A 21135-nucleotide genomic window follows, 5' to 3' on the forward strand; every position below is an offset into this window, starting at 1 on the left:
GACCTGCATCTGAAATATCATCCTACACAAATATTAGTGTTCCAGTCCACCAAGTCTGAAGTGTTTGGGGAGTTAAATCCACATTGGGACTGGAACCAGGTCTCCTGGTCCATCCAGACATTTGTGGCTGTAAATTCAGTTCTGATGGTTTTCATTGTGGACTCACCTCCTGCCTTCATACAAACACATGCATTAGGAGGCTTCCCTGTACCAACATGGGGCCTAAATATATTTACACAACATTTATGGATCGAAGCTCATTAAACAAGACGACGATTGAAAAACACAATTTGTTTTTTCTTTCTTCATCCACAACTTTGGTCGTACTAAGCTACAAGCTATAACATGCCTGGCTGTGCCGAGCCAGTGACTCCTCCCTCTGGACTTAGTGAGCTCTGTGACAGTTACTGCTTGTACAAGTAAAACTGACTGAACCTCTGAAGGTCGTTCTCTGAGTCTATTTGTTCAGTATTTCTCCAACATCCTTTAACTTGTCTTTCATCCTCCCTAAGGTGGTTTTAAAGAGCTGATGTTAAAGTGCCAAGTGCAAATCTATGTCTTGACCAGAGGAAAAGATTTGGTAGAAACTGGTGTTTTGTGGCTGTTTTGTAGACTGAAGCAGAACTAAAGTCTGATAGTGGATGTGGGACTGACGGCATCAGGATCAGTTTTCTGGGTTTCACTTTCTGAGTCATGATCCCTCTGGTAAACTGCACCCAAAATATCTCCACCTTCGACACATGAGACTCATCATTTCCGCTGTAAAATGATCAGGCAGAGTCTGGAAAACTCTCACATCCAGGAAACAATAAGACTATTAGACCCAAACACAAACAGAGTTGGGGAAACAAGTGCAACCACAGACCAAAACAGGGCTCCAGGGTCTGACAAAGAGGATGAAGACATAAGAAATATTTCTCTTCTTCACAATATTATGATGCCTAACAATTAGCAGGCCTGTGGGTCTGACTGGAACATGACGTTTTTCCTACCTGCCTATCAAAAGCCTTTAGATCCTAAAGCACCAGGTCTGTAGGATCCTGACTGACTTTGGACCCCTGGCACAGAGTTTAGAGGGAAAGTTTCTGAGAGACAGAGACAGAAAATCAAACTGAGGACAAGTCTGTTCATGTCAGTCACACCCAGACACACCAAACTACACACACACACACACACACACACACACACACACACACACACAGTCTGGGCAAACCAGTGTGTTCAGGTCAGTCCCACCCAAACACACATTAACCAACAGCCACAGACACACACAGATGTGAGGCCACATACTTGTTAACTGTCATTTCAAATTGCTGTATGACTTGGCAATGAGGCAGTCATGTCGTTTGGAATATTTTACTGTAGGTGTGCTGGACCTTTAAGGCTGATTTTTGGGCCCACCATCCAGAACCAGACCCCCCAAGAAGGTCTGGCATAATATTTTTAGATTATTACATAAAAACAACAACAACAACATGTTTTGTGTCAGAGTTCTCACCTCTACAAAATGACTGAAAAGAAACTAAACAGATAGAACCTTTAAATCCAGATCCAGATGTGTCAGAGTTACTGACATCACTGACATCACAAGACACTGACAGACCAGAGACCACCCTCACCCCTTTGAATCCAGATCCAGATGTGTCAGAGTTACTGACATCACTGACATCACAAGACCCTGACAGACCAGAGACCACCCTCACCCCTTTAAATCCAGATCCAGATGTGTCAGAGTTACTGACATCACTGACATCACAAGACCCTGACAGACCAGAGACCACCCTCACCCCTTTAAATCCAGATCCAGATGTGTCAGAGTTACTGACATCACTTTCTATCAGGCTGAGAAACCACATGACTCTGATAAAGTCTGACAGGAAACATAAAATTGGATCAGTACTCACAGGTCTCCAGGTCTCCTCTGTCCTCTTCCAATGTTTTCTGATCAAACAGCTGCAGCCTCTGTGCTTTGATTGGTTACTCACTGTGGCCCCGCCCCTTTCCATTTACTGGGAATCACCTGTGTGATTCAGGAGGCGTGAACAGGTGAGAAGAATATGAGGAAACAGTTTAGGCTGAGGACACGCACGCGCACACACACGCACGCACGCACGCACACACACACACACACACACACACACACACACTGATGCAGCTTCTTCTGTCCATTTCCTACCAGGATCCCAACGTTCTATACAGAGAACATGTAGAACAAAAACCACAGTTATGTTTCATATTTGACTGGTTAGAAAAGGCTCTAGTGTCCAAATATAATTGGCCACATGTAGAAAGTCTGTGGAACCAATCAAGCCAAGCTTTGCATAAATGAATGCACTTTAAACATGGTCAAAGACTGACAACACAGTTGTTTTCTTTCTAACTGATAAAAAGAGCACAGCAGAAACAATCAGCATCTGTCACAGGCCAATGTTGCATATAATGACATAAGCACAGGTTCTCATATATGTGACAGACAGAGTTGGGACTAGAGATCACACTCTACACTGCTTTGTTTGGCTAAAAGGAGGATTATTCTCCAAAGTCCAGCTTCACAATATGTCACATAGAAAGTGTCTATTTATTGAATGTCATTCAAATGTGTTGATCTGTGTGTATGAGGAGTCCAGAGTCCATAGAGCTGCTGCTGGAAACTGTCTAATCATCAGGGCTGGATTAACCAGGGGCCTGAGAGCTCAGGGGCCCTTGGGCGTGTGTCTCTGGATGAAGGGACATCAGACTAGTTTGAAAGTCACAGAGCTCAGGTCAAAACCACAAAAGATGCAAAACAACAAGAAACAGATGAACAATGACACAAAAAGACACAAAATAAATTGAGAGAGAAGAAAAACGACATAAAACCACAATCTTGTGTCTCCATCTAGTGGCTGAAACTAAATACAGCACTTGGTCAGGTATTTGAGGTATTTGGACTTGAGTACTTTCCCAATCACTGCTACTTTCTACAGAACTACATTACAGAGACAAAGCTTGGACTTTGGACTGCACAATATTTCTCTGATACTTTAGTTGGTTTTCTGCTTAGTGACTACTTTTACTACTTCAGCTGGATTTTATTGCTAATACTGTTGTACTTGTGCAGAGGAAACTGTACAGCATCAGTCTCTGTCCCTGCTGGGAAGATGCCGAACCCTGATCCAACTAAATTCAACGTCACACACGAGATCGGAAAAGAGCCGAATCCGGCCGGTCTCCGATGATCCTATTTAAAGACCTTAAAGCCTGAACAGGAACCTGGACTACAGTGATGATACAGCCTGTGGACTGTGACGCTAAAGGCCAAACTGTTTGCACCTCAACTAAACTCTTTAAAGTCTTCGTATGTAGGTTTCAGCAGAGAGACATTTATGTTGTTATGGACAGTAACAGCTGCACTTGTGCTTTAGAGAGCTGGAATAACAAAACACTATCAGGACATTTCTATTTCTATTTCTGGGAAGAATTATTTAAAGCAGCATTTAGACCACCAAACATTTTACACTGCTCTTTAAACAGAGTTCACTTCACCTGATCAGGTTTTTCTAAATCCACCTGCCTGGTAAAAGCCTTTAGATCGTAAAGTACCAGACCTTTGGAACCTGATGGACCTTTGATCTCTGGGATGTGGTTTAGAGGGAAGGCTCATATGTTTGTTCAGCTCTTTCTGTCAGGACCCTCATAAAACTCACACCCATAAATGTTTTGTTCACTCGCAGCTTTCACTTGTCACTTACCCTAACCTAACACAAAGTGCTGACACCCCAAGTGGCTCTGACAAAGTGAGGATCAACCCTAAGGTCCTCTCTGCCATAGTACTGGTCCTCACAAAAAACTGGAACAGAACTGAATCAGAGTAAAAACACAAACATCTGTTTTTGTGTCTTTAAATTAAAGGGTTTTACATCTGTTTTTAAAAGGAGTTCACTTCATCTGATCAGGTTTTTCTAAATCCACCTGCCTGGTAAAAGCCTTTAGATCGTAAAGTACCAGACCTTTGGAACCTGATGGACCTTTGATCTCTGGGACGTGGTTTAGAGGGAAGTTTCTGAGAGGGAAACACTGACTGTTCAGGTCAGTCCCAGTCACATTAAACACACACAGATGTGAGGTCCCTGGTAAAACCTTCCCTGGTCCCTCAGCCTGACCTCAGTCTAACTCTGGCCTTAACCTGAACCAAAGTGCTAACACTCAGACTCTGTGACAGGAAGAGAACAACGTTGGATCAACACTCACCTGCCTCAGCCACGTCTCCTCCTTCTGCTCTGTCGTCTCTAAATGGAGTCTGAACGCCTGTTCTCAGGTACCTGGGTCACCTGATCCCTGTGGCTCCGCCCCCTGTGTTTACCTGTGTGTCTGTGTGACAGAGAGAGAGAGAGAGCTGCTGACCAATCAGGCGTCAGCGTCGGTTTTCACTGGCACATTTCACATGACCTGGAAACTACTGAGCAAAAACCCTCAATATATAAAAATTCATATAAAATGAATGTGTCTAAAGGAATAAATGCACCGACACTAATGAATCTGATGGTTTTAATAATAATTGGAGTCATAATCTGGTCATGACTTCATGTCATTTATTTGATAATATCCAGTCTCGTGTTTTATGGGCAGATATTTGACCCCAAACATCCAGTGGTCCTCCCTAAAAACCTCATTCCACCATGAGGATCAGTCTATAAAGCTTTTCTTAACAACCAGCAGCCTTTGGAAAACAAATCCTGAGTCTTAACGAGGAAACACGACTTAAAACAGAGTTTAGCCCAATAAAACACAGGTGACATGAAACATTCACAAACTCCAATTAGGCTGGATCTGTTCTCATCACTAATATTTATCATCATCACTAATTTAGAAGTAATAATTAGAGTCATTATAGTTTGTTGTTTGGAAATAAACTGAATTCAAATGTCCATCCTGCCAAAATATTCACTGGATCTTTGAAACTGAGTTTGTTTTTAGTTTGATGTCATTATGTGTTTTTCATTCATTGTTTCACTAAGAAGAACTAGAAGAACTCAAAGCTCAAAGTGTGACAAGGACTTTAGTCTCACACTTTAGAGGAGGAGGAAGTAGCTTCTATGATTTCCTTGTTGTCATCAGTCTCTTCAGCTTCTGTCCATAACAAAGATCTTTCTCAGACTCTATATTGTCCAGTAACAACAACGATAAAGACGTGGCAGGCTGCTCTTTTCTAAACTCACAGTGAACAGTGAGGACAATGTGCTGTTCCTTGGGCTTTGAAAAACACCTTCTGGTCCACCTTCATGTCTCCGTGACTCCAGCTGGACCTCGGCGCCGATCGACGACCCTTTGGACCGACACGTCCGTGACGGCGGCCCGGTCCGAGGGACACGAGCGTAAACGCCCGAAGCTTCCCACAGGAAATAATCACAGATCACAGCTGTATTTGATATTGTTTTCTGCTTCACCTGACACACAACAGACACATGTAGGCCTGAGACAGGCAGGTCTGATCCACTGATATTACATAGACATCACATGTTTTGAATCCAGCTGCAGTGGGGCAGCAATCAAACAGAAAATCCCATTTTGTCCCACTTTCACACACACAACCTCAGCCTCACTCCCAGTCTGAGTCCACGTGCAGGGAGACGAGACAGAATCACACAGTGGATCAGAAAAGACCAAGAGGAGGGAGGTGATTTAGCAGAAGTTCACTCTCAGAGAACTAAATGGCATTTTGTCCTCAACAGATTCCTACGGTAAATACATTCTGTAGATTAAGACGCATAAAGACATATTCAGATTACAGGATATTCAGAAGTCAATGCATTCACATTCTACACTAATACAAACTCATATTGGATATAGTGCACAGCCAGATGGACCTTTTACTTTGAAAGGACACAGAGAGAGAAAGAAGTGGTGTATTAGCTTTGGTTCCTTATCACATGATGTGGTTCCTACTCTCCTGTTTTTATTCCTGTTTATTTCTCCCCCTCAGTCAGTCGACAATTTGCATCGGCTGGAAAAGCAAAGACAAACAACTGATCCACCTGTTGGGACCAACAGCCGGTTCCTCCTCAGCAGCCTATTCCAGTCCTGTAGCTCAGTGTTAACACAACATCAGTTTGTTGTCTGAACATCAGCTGGGACATGTCAACAACTTCTCAACAGGCAGAAAAACACCTGGAGAAGGATTTAGCCCAGAAAAGAAAAGCTCTCAGATATTTCACAGAAAACATGTCGTGCTGCTGATGCTTCAAATGCAGAGACCACTGTGCATTAAACAGCAGTGAAGGATGATCGTTGGATTCAAAGGCTCATGTAGAAATCCTTTTTTCTTTCTCTCAGCGTCAGCATCATAATGAGACCAAAGACATGTTGCATGTGTCTGTTTTCATGGAGGACCATGAGTTTGTGTGGACATGGATAAACCTCCAGGCAGCACCGATTCAATCTGGTCTCTGGACTTTAAAGGATTCCGGAGATCCGATCAGACTCATGTCAGGACTTCCTGTGGGGCCTTAAACACCATCTCACCGTTAAGACGCTGAATCAAATCAATGTCAGTTTGCGTCCCCAGCTGATTGACACACAATATGTTTCTTATGGATGGATATTCACAGCCAGATGCCAAAACCTGTGCAGCTCTGAGTTCTACCAAGATTTCAACTCTACTGGTCTAAAAACAGGTGATGAAAGGGGGCAGGTCCATGTGCACCTCATGTCATGAAGCTAACAGAGATCTTTGACTGAAGGTCAACCACTAATTCCCACTGGAAAAGTAGATGAGACCATCAATGACATGTTTCTGCAGCATTTTCACAGCACAGAGTTTCTGTGAAGTGAGATTAAAGCTGCAGCATCATTTCCTGTAGCTAACAGCTAATAATAATGGAGGAGGCTCATTGGAGAGAGCCATGTGTTTCATTTGAATCACAGGGAGAGTTAGGACTCTGTTCACTTTCAGCTCATTCCAAATGTTCAGATTTAACATGCAGACATGCTCCATCTTCAGACTCACATATTAGAATGAGTAGATCTGAAATATAGAGAAACAAGATTCAAGTCCCAGGTGTCTGCACTGGAGCTGTAACAAACACTAAATAATGTCGTTCTAGGAAATATTTGCATTTGTATTGATTTGTTTGGACAATAAATGGATCATATGAAGGTTTAAAAGACACAAGAATAGAAAAAGATTTGTACAGCGAAGATCAAAAACTCCAAAGGTTTGATCATCACGTCTCAACAGAAGGAATTTCAAAATCCAACCGATCCAAAGAAACAACATGAGACATGAATAAATGTCAAAGATTATTATGTTGTTGCAAACTTGTCCAGTCAGATCAGATTGAAAAATCTCCAATGATTCTTTATTGTAGCTACTTCACTGCACTGGTTTATGTGTGTATTGAATAATTCAACTGGAAACAATCATTGGAAAGTCTGAGACACCAAATCAGGCTGATTCAGACATTTGGAGATAAACTACATGTGAAATATACATGAAGATCAAAAATGATCCCAATATTTAGTTTAGAAAATAAAGGAGCTGAGTGTTCAGTTCATCTACTTAGAGCAACTCTCACTAATCTTTTCTGGAAACATCCTTGGAAGTTAGGAAACAATTTGTTGAACCAACCTGTTGATTTGGTTGATGATGTTATTCCAGTTTCCATGATATTTCATCTTAGTTTGGCATCAGACTTTTTCCTGATGACGTCTGAGAAAGTGGATTATTCCTAAAGTAAAGACAATCATTAGATTGACAGGAAATATTACACACTTCAATTTACTGAGACTGAAGAAAAATCGATTCCATTGACACAATTGAGACATTTTTCTAGTTCACCATTTGTGCTGTTCATTTCCCAAATCCACAGTTTGGAAAAGGGAACAAACTAGAACATCATGTGCATAAAGTCAATGTAGGTGAAGGAGCAGGAGCCATGTGATGAATAAGAACGGGCCCTTTTGGTACCACACAGGAAATATCAGCAGGATATTAGTGTTCACATCAGTCAGGCTCAGTCATATTCTGGTCTTTGCTGCCCTCTAGTGGATCCTGTCAGCTGTGAGAAATACAAGGTGACACTTCATCACCACAGTGCTACAGCAGAGGACAGGACAGGACTGATCCAGTGAGGGGGTCGGGTCAGGACTGATCCAGTGAGGGGGTCGGGTCAGGACCGATCCAGCGAGGCGGTCGGGTCAGGACCGATCCAGCGAGGGGGGTCGGGTCAGGACCGATCCAGCGAGGCGGTCGGGTCAGGACTGATCCAGTGAGGCTGACCACTTTGCATCAACTGTTTCCCTTTGACACCAGGATGTTTGAGTTGATGTAAATGTGAATATGTCAGACACCTAAAGCAGACATCACATTTATTTAGGGAGGGGATCCAGCTTACCTGTGTCAGCTGGTTGTAGCATAAAGGCCAGTTCAAGCTGCAAACGTTTTGATGTCCGTCCATCTGATGGAACCGATCTATGAATTCACATACGCCAGAATTTAAAACATCAGTGACGTGTCATCTCCAGACCGTCATCGTCGTCAGACGCTCGGTGTGGCTCTGCGTCTTCTGGTTTCACTAGGCCCCGCCCTCTAGCGGGCAAGGCCAATCCATGAAATCCACCGATCTTCAAACTACATCACACTGCTGAATTTTTGGCTGCCAAGGCTACAGATCTTGTCCATGGAAATTCTGTCATCAGTTTAAAATGGCATGTCCCATTTCCAAAACCCATAAGTGGAGCCAGCTCTGGCACACAAACATGTATGAAGCTGGCATATAATTGGAGTTCTTCCCCCTAGCACCATGATTAGTCCTTCTGCCATGTCCATTGCAGTTAATACTGTGTTTGTCTACAGTCTAATACCTATATATGGTAAACAGGTGCCCTGTTATAACAGGTGTCAAGACTTATTAAGTTACTCAGATTGAATCCACACTTTCCAACCATATGGAAAATCACAATCTCCTATTGTCAATGGCAATGCTATAAAATAACTAGAGCCCACCTTTAGGACCAGTTGACGTGGACCCTTTGGAATCACCTGGTTCTCTGCATTAAATTGACAATAAAAGTAATGAACGGCATCATTAGGCAGCTATAAGCTCAGTTTCTGGTTCTGACTGGCCCACTTCAACACCCGGGTTTTCATTGTCTGAAGGAATTGAGTCCCACATTCACTCTGATGTTTAATGTCCTTATTCTGCTGCATCGCAAACTACTGACCATCATCTGGACAGCAATCTGACCTTTTTCTGTCAGATACCTGTGATAATGAAAACTCATCTTATCCTTAATGATGACTGCCCAGGCCAAGAGGCAACGTCTGACCGACTCTCACCTCCAATCTGGTTCCTAGTGGAGTTTTACTGACTCGTTTCTTGACTCTTTTGTTAATGTCATAGTCAGGGCTGAAGGGCTCACAGACTTTTTCCAGCCTTTACAGTAAATGCTTGAATTGTGTTTTCACAACAATCCAGTGTTTTATTCTGACTTTTTTCTTGCTGCTGTCGGAGCAGAAACAAAGACATTTTCACACTGATTATTATTTGAATAAGCTCCGACACACAAAAGCACAAATATGATGAAAACACATCTTTAAACACTAGGTCCTAAAATCTTTTCTTCCAATGAGTGCAATAACTATGTTAGCGTAGTGAGCATTGTAGTGATTCCTGAATTTCCCTTCAGGGATTAACAAAGTCTCCCTCACCTCATATCATCAGTGATGTAAATAGTGTTTATATAAATGTTAAATAAACCTGTTAAATACATAAATATCACAGTACATATATATATATATATATATATATATATATATATATATATATATATATATATATATATATATATATATATATATATATGGAATGTGTACTTAAAAAGCCTGTTCTGTTTTTCCAGATTCTTCAGGCTACTCTAGCAATTCCATGCACACATACAAATATATTCAAAATAATTCATCACTGTGATTTTATACCTACCAGACCTAACTCTCGGTATCAAGAATACCAGCAGTCTACTGACGAGGAGGACATTAGAACTCCGCATAGACCCTTTCCACCGATCCCACCGACTCCACAGGCCCCACCAGCTCTGCTAGACCCACCCATGTCACCAACTCAGACAAACCCACCAAGTCCACCAGCCTCTTCCTCAGCACCCACCTTGTCTGCAAGGCCAGTAATTAGTTGTAAGTGTTGTAAAAAGCAATGAAGTTGCACAAATGAAGCAAAATGAGTTGATGTGTTCCCACTGTAATATACAGAGCCTATAAATGATTCAGCCTCTTGGATATTTTACCCTTTGATATTTTATAAATCAGCCATTGTCAATATAATTTGTTTTTTTTGACCAAAGAAATCTCTTTAATGTTAAAGTGGAAACAGGTTTCTACAAAGTAATGTCAATAAAATAAAGATATGTCATGTGAAATAAGACTGTAAGATGTATTGTAATGCTCTGCACTGACAGCAACAGAAAGACATATCATCTCTCAGCTGGAACATCTCAAAGAACAAGTGTCTGTAATTAAGCAGCTGCTTATGACCCTCACCGACCGGAACTCTACAGCTGCCATCTCACCAGAAGGCAAACATCTACCTTTGAGCAGCCTGGGCCACATCCAGGTGGTGCAAGGCTTAAAGAGCAGGCTGCTACAAGGATGTGGTACATTGGACTTTTTCAAAAAACATACTTTATGAATCATGGACTTATTTTTAGAACCACAATTTAGGTAAAGTATCTGTCAGCGACCGGAGGTTCCAACCCAACATGGACCACAAGGCGGGTCGTGGTCCGAATGGTAACCACACCATTGGCCCAACAGTTGTGCTGGAGGGGCTCTGGCCAGAAGTTGGCCTTTGGTGACATGCTGGTCTGAAGGGCAGTCATAGGTACAGTATGTGATGATCATGTGCAAGAAGGTCTGACAGGGATATAACAAAAGATTGGATTTCATTTTAAAGGCCTAATTCCATATTTTTATTCCATTCAAATATACGAGTTCTGTGCTTCTGATTATAATAGAAACTAAAATCAAGATAGTTGTTTTCACAAATACAGACTGGCCTAGCTAGTTAACCAGATCTAACTATCCACAGGGTCATGCACTGTAGAGGAGATGCTCAGTCTGGTCACTTTTGGTGTGGGTTATTATAGTCACCTTAGTAAATAACACTAACCCACAAACAAGCAGTGGATGAAGGCAGCTGCACTAAAGGCCTGGCAGAGCATCTCATAGGAGGAAACTGCATTTAGTCATGTCCATGGGTTTCAGACTTCAAGCAGTCATGTTCTGCAAAGGATTTTCATCCATGTGTTACTTTGTCCCATCATTTGCACTTTTGTCAAGCCCCTTGGATTAAAGCTGAATGTCTTCACTGTCTGTGTGCACAGAATTCTTCAGCATATCCTCTCCTATGTCATCAACCTCTAGTAACCAGACAAACTGACAGTAATAACCAGTGATGACAAAGTACAGCATGTCCAATAGTAACTGTGTATTATCTTGTACTGTTCATCACACATTTACAAGCTTCCACATAACAACTGTTGCTGTGTCCTCGCTGTCTGAGAACTCCACCCTTAAAACAAAGTGGATAACCACACCCACACCCGGACCAGTTATTTACCAAAATCACCACCAGAACCTGGACATGTGATAATCACAGATTACAGTTAGGGAATAATCTTTAGAACCAAAGTGAAAATACATTTATAAACTGTCATGTGGGACCATTTTCATGGTTCTGCCGTAATTTGTTGAGAAGTTAGGAGGCATCATGATCATCAGACACCCCCCTCCGTTGTAGCTGAATATACTGGCCTGTGTATATAATAATAATTATAAGTCTTTATCATGGAATATCTTGAAAACTTTAGCCAACCAGCACCTTTGTCACATTTTCTCTAATTCATCTAATCACAATAGAAGAATCAGCACATTTTATACGTATCACAATATACACATTCCAATTGTAATAGGTATAAATGCCTTAAGGCCATAGATAGATAGATAGACAGACACTTCATTCATATCAGCTCATATCAATTATTTCATTCATATCAATACTGAGCTGTAGAAGAAAATAAGCACATTGAAGCGAACGTCATTTCCCAACAGGTAGCCCAGTTGGTAAAGCTGCATAGTCAGGACACAAAGAGCAGGTAGTTCCTCACTTGTCATTCATGCACTGAACTTGTGATAATGTGGCTCAGCCAGTAGCTCAGCTAAACTACAATTAACTGTGTCACGCTGACGTCGTCCCCGATGGGACTTTGGTCCCTGGATGGTGCCTGATAATCCCTTACAAAAGGTTTAGGAACCAGGTGAAGTGAACATGAGAATCAGACTAACTACAATTCCCTTTTCAATGTAAATGAAGTCTGCAGTGTTCACATTTTTATGTTTAGTATGATGATCATGATCAAAGCCACCTACATTTCTGTCTTTGCTTCCTGGGCAAGGCAAATGTATTAGTATAGCACCATTCATACACTACGCAACTCAAAGTGCTTTACAAGGCAGATAGTTCCATTAAAAGTCTGGAAAAGAGCATCTGAAAACAAAGACATTTAACATCAAATACATTTAGATCAAATAAAGTCAATTCAAATAAGATGTCAAAGCACATTAAGGAAACAAGGAGGAACAATTATTTGAAGGCAGCAGGAAACAACAGGGTTTTCAGTCCTGGTTTGAATGAGCTGACAGTTGGAGCAGACCTCAGGTGTTCAGGAAGTTTGTTCCACAGGTGAGGAGCATAGTGACTGAATGCTGCTTCACTTTGTTTGGTTCTGGTTCTGGGAACACACAGTAGACCTGTCCCCGATGACCTGAGGGCTCTGGAAACCTCATAGGGAACTAATACATCTTGAATATATTCTGGTCCACAACCATTTAGTGCTTTATAAACTAGCAATAAGATTTTAAAATCTATCCTTTGACTAACGGGAAGCCAGTGTAGTGGTCTGAGAACTGGTGTGATATGGTCCAGTTTCCTGGTGTTTGGAAGGACTCTGGCAGCAGCATTCTGGACTAGCTGCAGCTGCCTGATTGACTTTTTGCTAAGACCTGTAAACAGCCATTCCAATAATCTGAGCTACTGAAGATAAATGCATGAACAAGTTTTTCTGCATCTTGTTTAGACAGAAAACCTTTTATTCTAGCAATGTTTTTCAGGTGGTAACAGGAAGATGTAGTGATCCTACTCACCTCATTCATGGCCACAGCAAACACCAATGACCATCCTGCAATGCACTCCTGTTAATAAACTAATCAGGGCTGAATCTTCCATAGCCACATGTACAGCCAACTACATATTGCCTGGACATGTGGAACATATTATATGGCAGAACTAGCTGCTATGTTTATATGATGTTTATGGACGTATAGATTCAAATGTATAGAGTGGAACTACGCAGTTTTCCAAGTGGAGACAAATTCAAGACCATGATATTGCACATTGAGTTGGAGCTAAATAAGAGAATGACAGCAGTTGCAATCAACAGTAGGAACATTATAATTTAGTTGGATGTCATCTTCTCTTTCATCCCATAACCCTTGTGCCCCTGTGACGACTATATTTTGTACAACCTTTGGTTTTTTTATCTCCATCATCTTATTTCTTGCTTAGATGCTGTTACAAAAAGCAGCCGTGCCACAGAGTCAGAAGTGGAGACTGCAATCAAGGTGTGGCTCCGCAATGCCAGGGACAGAGATGGTGGAAGAAGAGGAGAGAAAAAAATAGACTGATAGATTTGATGTTTAGATTTGTTATTGATTGTGTTCTTTATTGTTCTTTAGAAAAGAATTGATTTCCTTCAGATATTCACTTTTCATTGATTAAATGTAACTATTCAAAACACATTACTCTTTCTAGTCTGGTACTACTTTCAACAACTGCAGTAATTCTGCATACACAGTGATTTTAATGTTGTGGATCCAGTTTAGGTCAGTCTGTCCTGTACCAACAGTACTGTATAGTAACTGTGGGCATGCAGCACACAGTATGTGCATTCTATGATCCATTCCTTATTTTAGTTTTCCTTTCCATACATGTCAACATTTTATAGAGCTGTGTTTTTAAAATGTAGACTTCAGCAGTTCATTTAATGTTGTCACTGTTCCTAATCTTCTGTAGATCAACTTCTAGTGAAACACATCGTTACATTTATTTCCTATTATTATATGATTATTTTCAAGTGTCTGGGCTAGAGTGGACATGCTCACAGTTTCCCAACTGCACATAGACCAGTAAGGTCCGTGCATACTGTGGATATACTCTGAGCATGAGAGGATGGTCTCAGAAAACATGCAGGGCAAAAAATCTGCACATGGTGCAGCCACATGTGAAATGTGGGGCTCAGGTGGGGCCACTGCAGGTTAATGGGTGTGGGTTGACTGTGGGGCCCACTGGGTTCCCACTCTGCTTACTGTGGGCAGCCCACACTACAGGCTGGGTGTCGGTGGCCCATTAGGGCCCCACCTGGGCCCGATAGTGAAGGGGCCTGCATGTGCCCCACATTGCACTCCGGTAACGGGGCCCACACCGGGCTGCCCTAACTGGGCCCATTTTTTTTGCCCACAGAGGCCCCACAGGGGCCCCAAAAGGGCATGTTTGCTGGGTGTGGACGTCCATCTTGTCCGAGTGCTGCGAAATGCGCGACATATCTCTCCTTCTATCAGCGGTCGACTTCCTGTTTGAGTCTCAGAGGTAGATGTGGATCATTTTCCGTGAATATAACTTGAAAGATGAAATATATGCCGGGATAAAAGTTTGTCAGCTGAGCTCAGCCAAAGTCCAGTTAGCAGGACGCCATCTTGGACTCCCCGCTGGTGCAAAAGTCTCCACATCAACTCAACAGCCTTCAGGACTCACATTTCAATAAGAGCTAAAAACAGCTGGCAGCCAACATTCAATCAACATTTCTATGGACCGACCTGCTTCCGACTCCTCAAGTGCCGTCTTGTGTGTAGATCCAGCTGCTTCTCCCTCCACTTTGACAGGTTGACAACAGGCTCTGGACCTGGACAAGTGATGGTCCTTTGGATCTCTGGCCAGACTTTCTTTCTAATCTTCTTTGCTGAGCCAAATATCTGGAAACTTGCATTTTCCAGGCATCACGTTTCAGCGGTGTAGTGAATTGAAATATATACATGTATTGAACATGAAGGTTCATTATGTCTAGTTTATGAATCATGAAGATCATAAAGCATCTTAATAATTTGGGGCACCAGATCCTTTTTTGGTGGATCAACCAGTCAGTTAATGAGTAATACATGAAATCAGTCTACAATCTGAGGGAGAGTTCTCCTGATCCACTGACGTATTTACTGTGTGAAATAACATCAATGATACCAGTCAGTTGTCTTTGGAAGATTAATTCAGCTATTTCCAATATTTCCACAGGGGGAAACAGAGGGAGAACTGATCAGAGACATGAGCTGAATTAAAGAATCAAACATTAGAACAGTCTAACAGCAGCTTGTTTGCAGTGGTGGAAAAGAATCTTAGAATCCATCTGGTTGGTCCTTCATTGTGCAGAACACCATGTGATTGGTGATCTGTCTGGAACTCTGTCCATTTCTGTTCTCTTTGGGGTGTTCAGTTCCCAGATTCAAGTGATTCTCCACAGATTTGGAATTTCAAGACCTGTTGAGACTTGGAAGGATCTGCAGGAACCTCAAATCAAACACAGCCTGTAGTTCTTTGGGCGCAGGTGTTTTCCTGAGCCAAGACAAAAACACAATTTAGAAAGATTTGACAATGAAATGAGCAAAAACACTTTGTAAAATCAGACTTTAAAAATTAGATGAAGACAATGTTTCAATGTTACTCACAGGATTTGTCTTTGGAACATTGAGTCACTGTTTTTTCCTCGTAGAGGCCAAAGCTGTTGGAACAAACCTCAGTTAGAAGGTGAGTAAATAAATAATCAGATTCTCTTTTCCTCCTTTTTATTTCCTCCTTCTCTCAGCAGGCGTCCACATACAAGGAGTCATCAAACCCTCAACTAGCTCCAGACAATACACTGCACCACCACACATCATGGATCTGCAACGTGTGTGTTCGTTACTTCTATTACATTACAGTTTAAAGTATAACTTCTATTATATTACAGCGCAAGATTACTTCTATTACATTACAGCTTAAGGTATAACTTCTATTATATTATAGCTCAAGGTACAAGGTAGTATTAGCTTACATTGTGGTAGTATTAGCTTACATTTTGGTAGTATTAGCTTACATTTATCATATAATGGATTTTAAGGCATCATTACAGTATAATCATGAAGTGTTCTAGTAGGTGTGAAACAGTAGTAGTTTAGACATGAACTTGTTTTTTAGTAATTGCAGAGTTTCCCACGGGATGAGAAGTAAATTAGACATAACATCAGATAGGATGTGTCTGGTGTTTTGGTTGTTGAACTCTGTCTTACAGGGCTGGTTGACTTTTGCCAGGAGGCATAGCAACAGGTGGATACCTCGGGACATCCCAACGTTTTCAACCTATGGGAGAAGAACACGCCAGCTTCCTAAAGATTGCACATTTCATTTTGGAATATTATCACCGGGTTAAGGGAAAAATAGTCAGTCAGACTTCGTGCCCTGACAGAAACTGTTATTGGCTAGGGAAAGTTTGACCCGGAGCTCTGTAACTGCTTTATTCAGTGTGTTTTATTAAACGGCTTATTTGAGACCATATTCATCTCCTCCGTTTCATCAATCAAACGAACACGCGGAACTGAGGGAGAAAATACCAGTTCCAACAAGTTGGTGACCCCGACGTGATTGATCACGGAGGACTGGTCGGTGAAACAGACGGACGACTGCTTTTGACACCTGACCCGGGTCGTTCTTAAAGGTAAGCAGACGCCTGTTTTCTTTCAAAAGTCTGCTATTGAACAAGCTAAATTGAACGGTGTCAATAGTAAATCACACGTCTGTCTAAATTTTAAAACACTGAATAAATTAGTAAAAACCTCGAGACGAATAAGAAAGTAAAAGGAGAAGTATATAAGTTTTAACTATAAGAGAAAAGTGATGTTGTAAAAAAAAAAAAAAAAAATTAATTAATTAATTAGACTATTACCCTCCGGCGTGGCTGCCATCGAATCCGACGGGAGGAGAAAACCGCTGGGTTAAGTCCCTGGTGGGATAGGGTCCACCTGAAATTTTAACTAGGACCGTAAGGTTGGAGTCCATTCCTGTAGACGTACAGGATAAAGTCCCGAGGAAGGGTGCCTCTGGGGAGTGTTGGTTCGCCCCTAAAGACCCTAATTGAACACGCTAAAAGCATAGTATTTACGGCTCCATAAGAGCTGGTAAGTGGTAAGGTAAAGTAAAGGCATAAGAGAATATAAAGATTAAAGGTTCATTTCAATTTTTTGGTAAGTATAAATAAGTAGTTGTTTGTTTTTTTTTTTTGTTTTTGATTTTGTCTGGTGTATATGTATATGTACTGTGTGTATTGTGTACAGTGACAGTGTCCTGAGTACGAAAAGCCGCCTGAGATCATTTGTGGAAACCTAACGGTGCTAACGAAGCAGTGGTCTCGTGGTCGAGAGAAGTAGTACTCAGTTGGGCCGGTTGCTCGGGTGTACTCCATACAAACCGGTTGGCTGTCACTGCTGTATATAATGGATGATGAAAGGATTAGAGAATGTGGAGGAGAAGGAGGCTGGTGTGTCACTCTTAGGTGGCAATGGGTAGAGGCACGTAATCAATTATTGAGTGGTATTCCCGAACAGGAACGGAAAAAACAAAAAGGTAAGTATCAGCAGAAATATGAGGAAGTGATCAGTAAGTACGGATTGCATGACGAGGATTTTGCGGATTTGGCCGCCCTCCTGATGCAGGAGGATCAGGGAGCATTGAGGGAAGTGGAAGAACTAAAGAAGACAACAGCAAGTGGAATAATGATGAAGAGGAAGTGGAAGAAGGAAATAGAGGAAAAGGAAGCTCACAGACTGATGGTGCATAATATGGCACTTGCGGTGAGAGCGATGCAGGCTCGGACGGCAGTAGGTGATAAGAAGGAGACAGGTAAGTGTGCGAAGAACAGAAAGAATACGGAGGCTCGTCCGTCCCCGCCTGAAGCGCCCCCACCACCACCTCCTATCCAGGCTCCGGTCTGGCGGATAAGGGGAGGAGAGTTAGATGTGGAGGAAGAAAGGGAAGACACTGGGTATTTATTGGGAGACTTAGAGCAGTGGAAGATGGAGGTAGGGAGTCGGACATCCACACCGTTAGAGGCGGAGGGCCGACGTAGAGGGAGTGAGAATAAGGCCAGTGTAAGGGATGAGGGAACAGTAAGTCAGAAGAAGGGGGAGCCATTTCAGGTCAGACAGGATAGGGAACGTAGGGAGAGACAGAATCAGTGGAATAGAGAGGAGGAGACATTGATTGACTTAGGGATAGATGAGGAAGATGTAGTGGAGAACGGGAATGGGCAAGAGGGGGTGGGGGTCACCCTGACAGGTCAGCTGCAGGTCCATGAGCCACAGCAAGCACCTAGATATCTGTTGAGAAGCCATGCTCCAGCCCCACCCATACAAGCACCCCTCTTGATGAAAGGGGGAAGGCACCAGTACAGACCATGGTCATTTGCGGATATGAATGGAATAGTGGAAAAACTCCCACATCCTACAGAGGGAGGAGGTAAGTGGTTAAATAAGTTTGAACAAATTACACAGGGACAAAAAGTGGCCTTAGGTGACTGGAGAGCTCTGATGGGACAGGTACTCTCAGTTTGGGATGTCAATCAAATTGAAGAAAGTGCTGGATGCATCCACTCACCAGACTGCACCCCATTTATTGAGTTGGCCACTCAAATTGGAAAAGCAATGCGTGTGAAGTTCCCAACCCCGGCGGGGGCTGCGCACCTTCTCACATTCGCCCCTAAAGCAGGGGAGAGGCCAACTACATATCTTAATCGATGTAAAGACGAATGGACTAATTCCGTGGGGGTTCATCCACATTCAGAGAAAATTCAGGAGGAACTTTTCCGAAAGGCGGTGCTGGGAGGAGCCCCTAAGTCCGTGAGAGACAGCATGGCAGACAATCCTGATATACCGGGGAGTAACTCAGCGGTCTGGGAAAGGCACTTTCTCCATCACATGCAGAGAATGCAGGATAAGGAAGATCAGGAGAATTTGGAGGTCGAGGAGCTGAAAAAGCAATTGTTGAAGTTACAGCTGGGAAAAGCCAGGCAGGAGGTTAATCAGGAGAAACTTAAAGACAAAAAAGCCAAACAACTGGTGCAACAGCCGGCTCCAGTACATGCTGAAACTCCTGACCAGTTCCCAGCTCCTCCTTGGGTTCCATCACCACACCACCACCCTCCATCAGTAAATTATCCAGCAGTGAATTATCCAATAAATTATGGCTACGCACCGCGTGGGGGATTCGTGGGAGGATACGGGGGCGTCCCAAGAGGATGGTTCATGAGTGGAACAGGGCGAGGCAGTGGCCTTATATGTTATGGCTGTGGCCAACCTGGTCACATCATCAGAGAATGCCCAATGTATTACCAACGTCCTCCAGGCGGCCCACAGAGAGGAAACAGAGGCCGTGGACGTGGAGGTCCACCCAGAGCTACACATCAGGCTCCTAACCCGAGCATGGCACCACCTGGTCCAGTAGGGCAATATCCCCTCTGCCAAGGGGAGGGGAACCTGTATTGACGCGGCCCACAGAGAAGACCTGACATTGGGAGGGCAGACCCAATGATCACAGTCCAGGTCGAGGATAAACAGCTGCCTTTTTTAGTGGACACAGGGGCCACCTACTCCACCTTAAACACCAAGGTGGAGCGCACGGAGATGTCATCAGAAGCTGTCGACCTAGTAGGTTTCTCTGGGGTACCAACAAAGCTGCCACTTACCATTCCTCTTCGTGTCTCAGTGGCTACACAGACGCACACACATCAGTTTGTCTGTTCTGAACATTCCCCCACTAACCTGCTGGGAAGAGACTTGCTTATTAAATTGGGAGCTTCAGTTTTGTGCTCCCAGGAGGGAGTGGTTGTGACTTTTCCAAATGGCGATTCACATAATTGCTCTGTGAATGGATTGATGAGTAATGGACAGTGGCTACTGGCGGAAGATTGGGCCACACAAGCGCCCCATCCAGGGGCGGACATATATTGGGGCTTATTACGGCCTGAAACCCCCAAAGGGGGTGGACTATTCTCCCTGTTCTCGTCCTGGAAGCCCTGGATCTCTCTAATAGCGCCCTACGCTCCTCCAACGGACCCCCTGCATGTGACTCTTTTCTATGATCGAAATCAGACGGATTGGTATCAGTCCATTTTTGACTCCAAATTGGAAGGGAAAATGTGGGATATTAAAACCACGTCAATTTTGGTGGGAACAGAGGGTGTGGTTGGAGTGGTGGAGCTTAACGAGGACCAAAAGGTATGGTATGAAATGGGGCATGAAGCTTGCCCACATGTGTCTCTCTTGCTGCATCCCGAACATCAGGCTAAAGATTTGGGCCCAATGACTAAAATCCTGCTGTCGGCCATGGACTGGGCTCCCACCCAGTTGCCAGACGTGTGGTTCTCTCCATCTCACAACGCTTACAAAATTAATCGGGAAGCTAAAGATCAGGTCTTATTGGAACATCAAACCATCACTCGCCATCATGGCAGGGAAAAATCTGATCATGAATTCGTTCCCCAGATGTTGCATGAGCTGCCTGTTTCATTATGGTCGACGGGTCCCACGGACGTGGGTTTCTGTCACGAGTTGGAGCCTATCTCCTTCTCAGTTAAAGACACATTTCCCATCTGGCAACCTCAGTATCCTCATAAACCAGTTGCTGAAGAAGGTATAGCTGAAACGATTGACGGGTTAAAGCGTGTTAGAGTATTGGAGCCTTCCACGGCGGCCTGGAACACCCCAATACTCCCGGTAGAAAAACAAGGGACAGGTAAGTTTCGGATGGCACATGATTTGCGGAGAATTAATGCGTTAGTGACGACACCAACTGTCCCTGTTCCAAATCCTTATACCGCCTTGGCATCACTATCCCCCGAGTATCAGTGGTTTTCTTGTATTGACTTGGCAAATGCCTTTTTCTGTTTGCCATTGGCAGAAGAATGTCGTGACATTTTTTCATTTACGTTCCGAGGCGAACGGCTGCGCTACAC

At 43.1% G+C, this 21135-nt stretch overlaps 1 protein-coding gene, 1 long non-coding RNA gene and 1 pseudogene across 2 annotated transcripts in view; 1 reads left to right on the top strand and 2 right to left on the bottom strand.

Annotated features, from left to right (window-relative positions):
- The window catches only part of LOC113121849 (uncharacterized), a 1077549-nt gene that overhangs the window by 318693 nt on the left and 737721 nt on the right, over positions 1 to 21135 (top strand).
- Positions 1 to 21135, bottom strand: part of LOC113121924 (uncharacterized) — a 308641-nt gene that overhangs the window by 183856 nt on the left and 103650 nt on the right. The window lies entirely within an intron of this gene.
- Positions 1 to 21135, bottom strand: part of LOC113121854 (uncharacterized) — a 957344-nt pseudogene that overhangs the window by 153505 nt on the left and 782704 nt on the right.

The sequence above is a fragment of the Mastacembelus armatus genome, chromosome 20 (assembly GCF_900324485.2).
Source record: "Mastacembelus armatus chromosome 20, fMasArm1.2, whole genome shotgun sequence".
In the NCBI taxonomy this organism is placed as follows: Eukaryota; Metazoa; Chordata; class Actinopteri; order Synbranchiformes; family Mastacembelidae; genus Mastacembelus; species Mastacembelus armatus.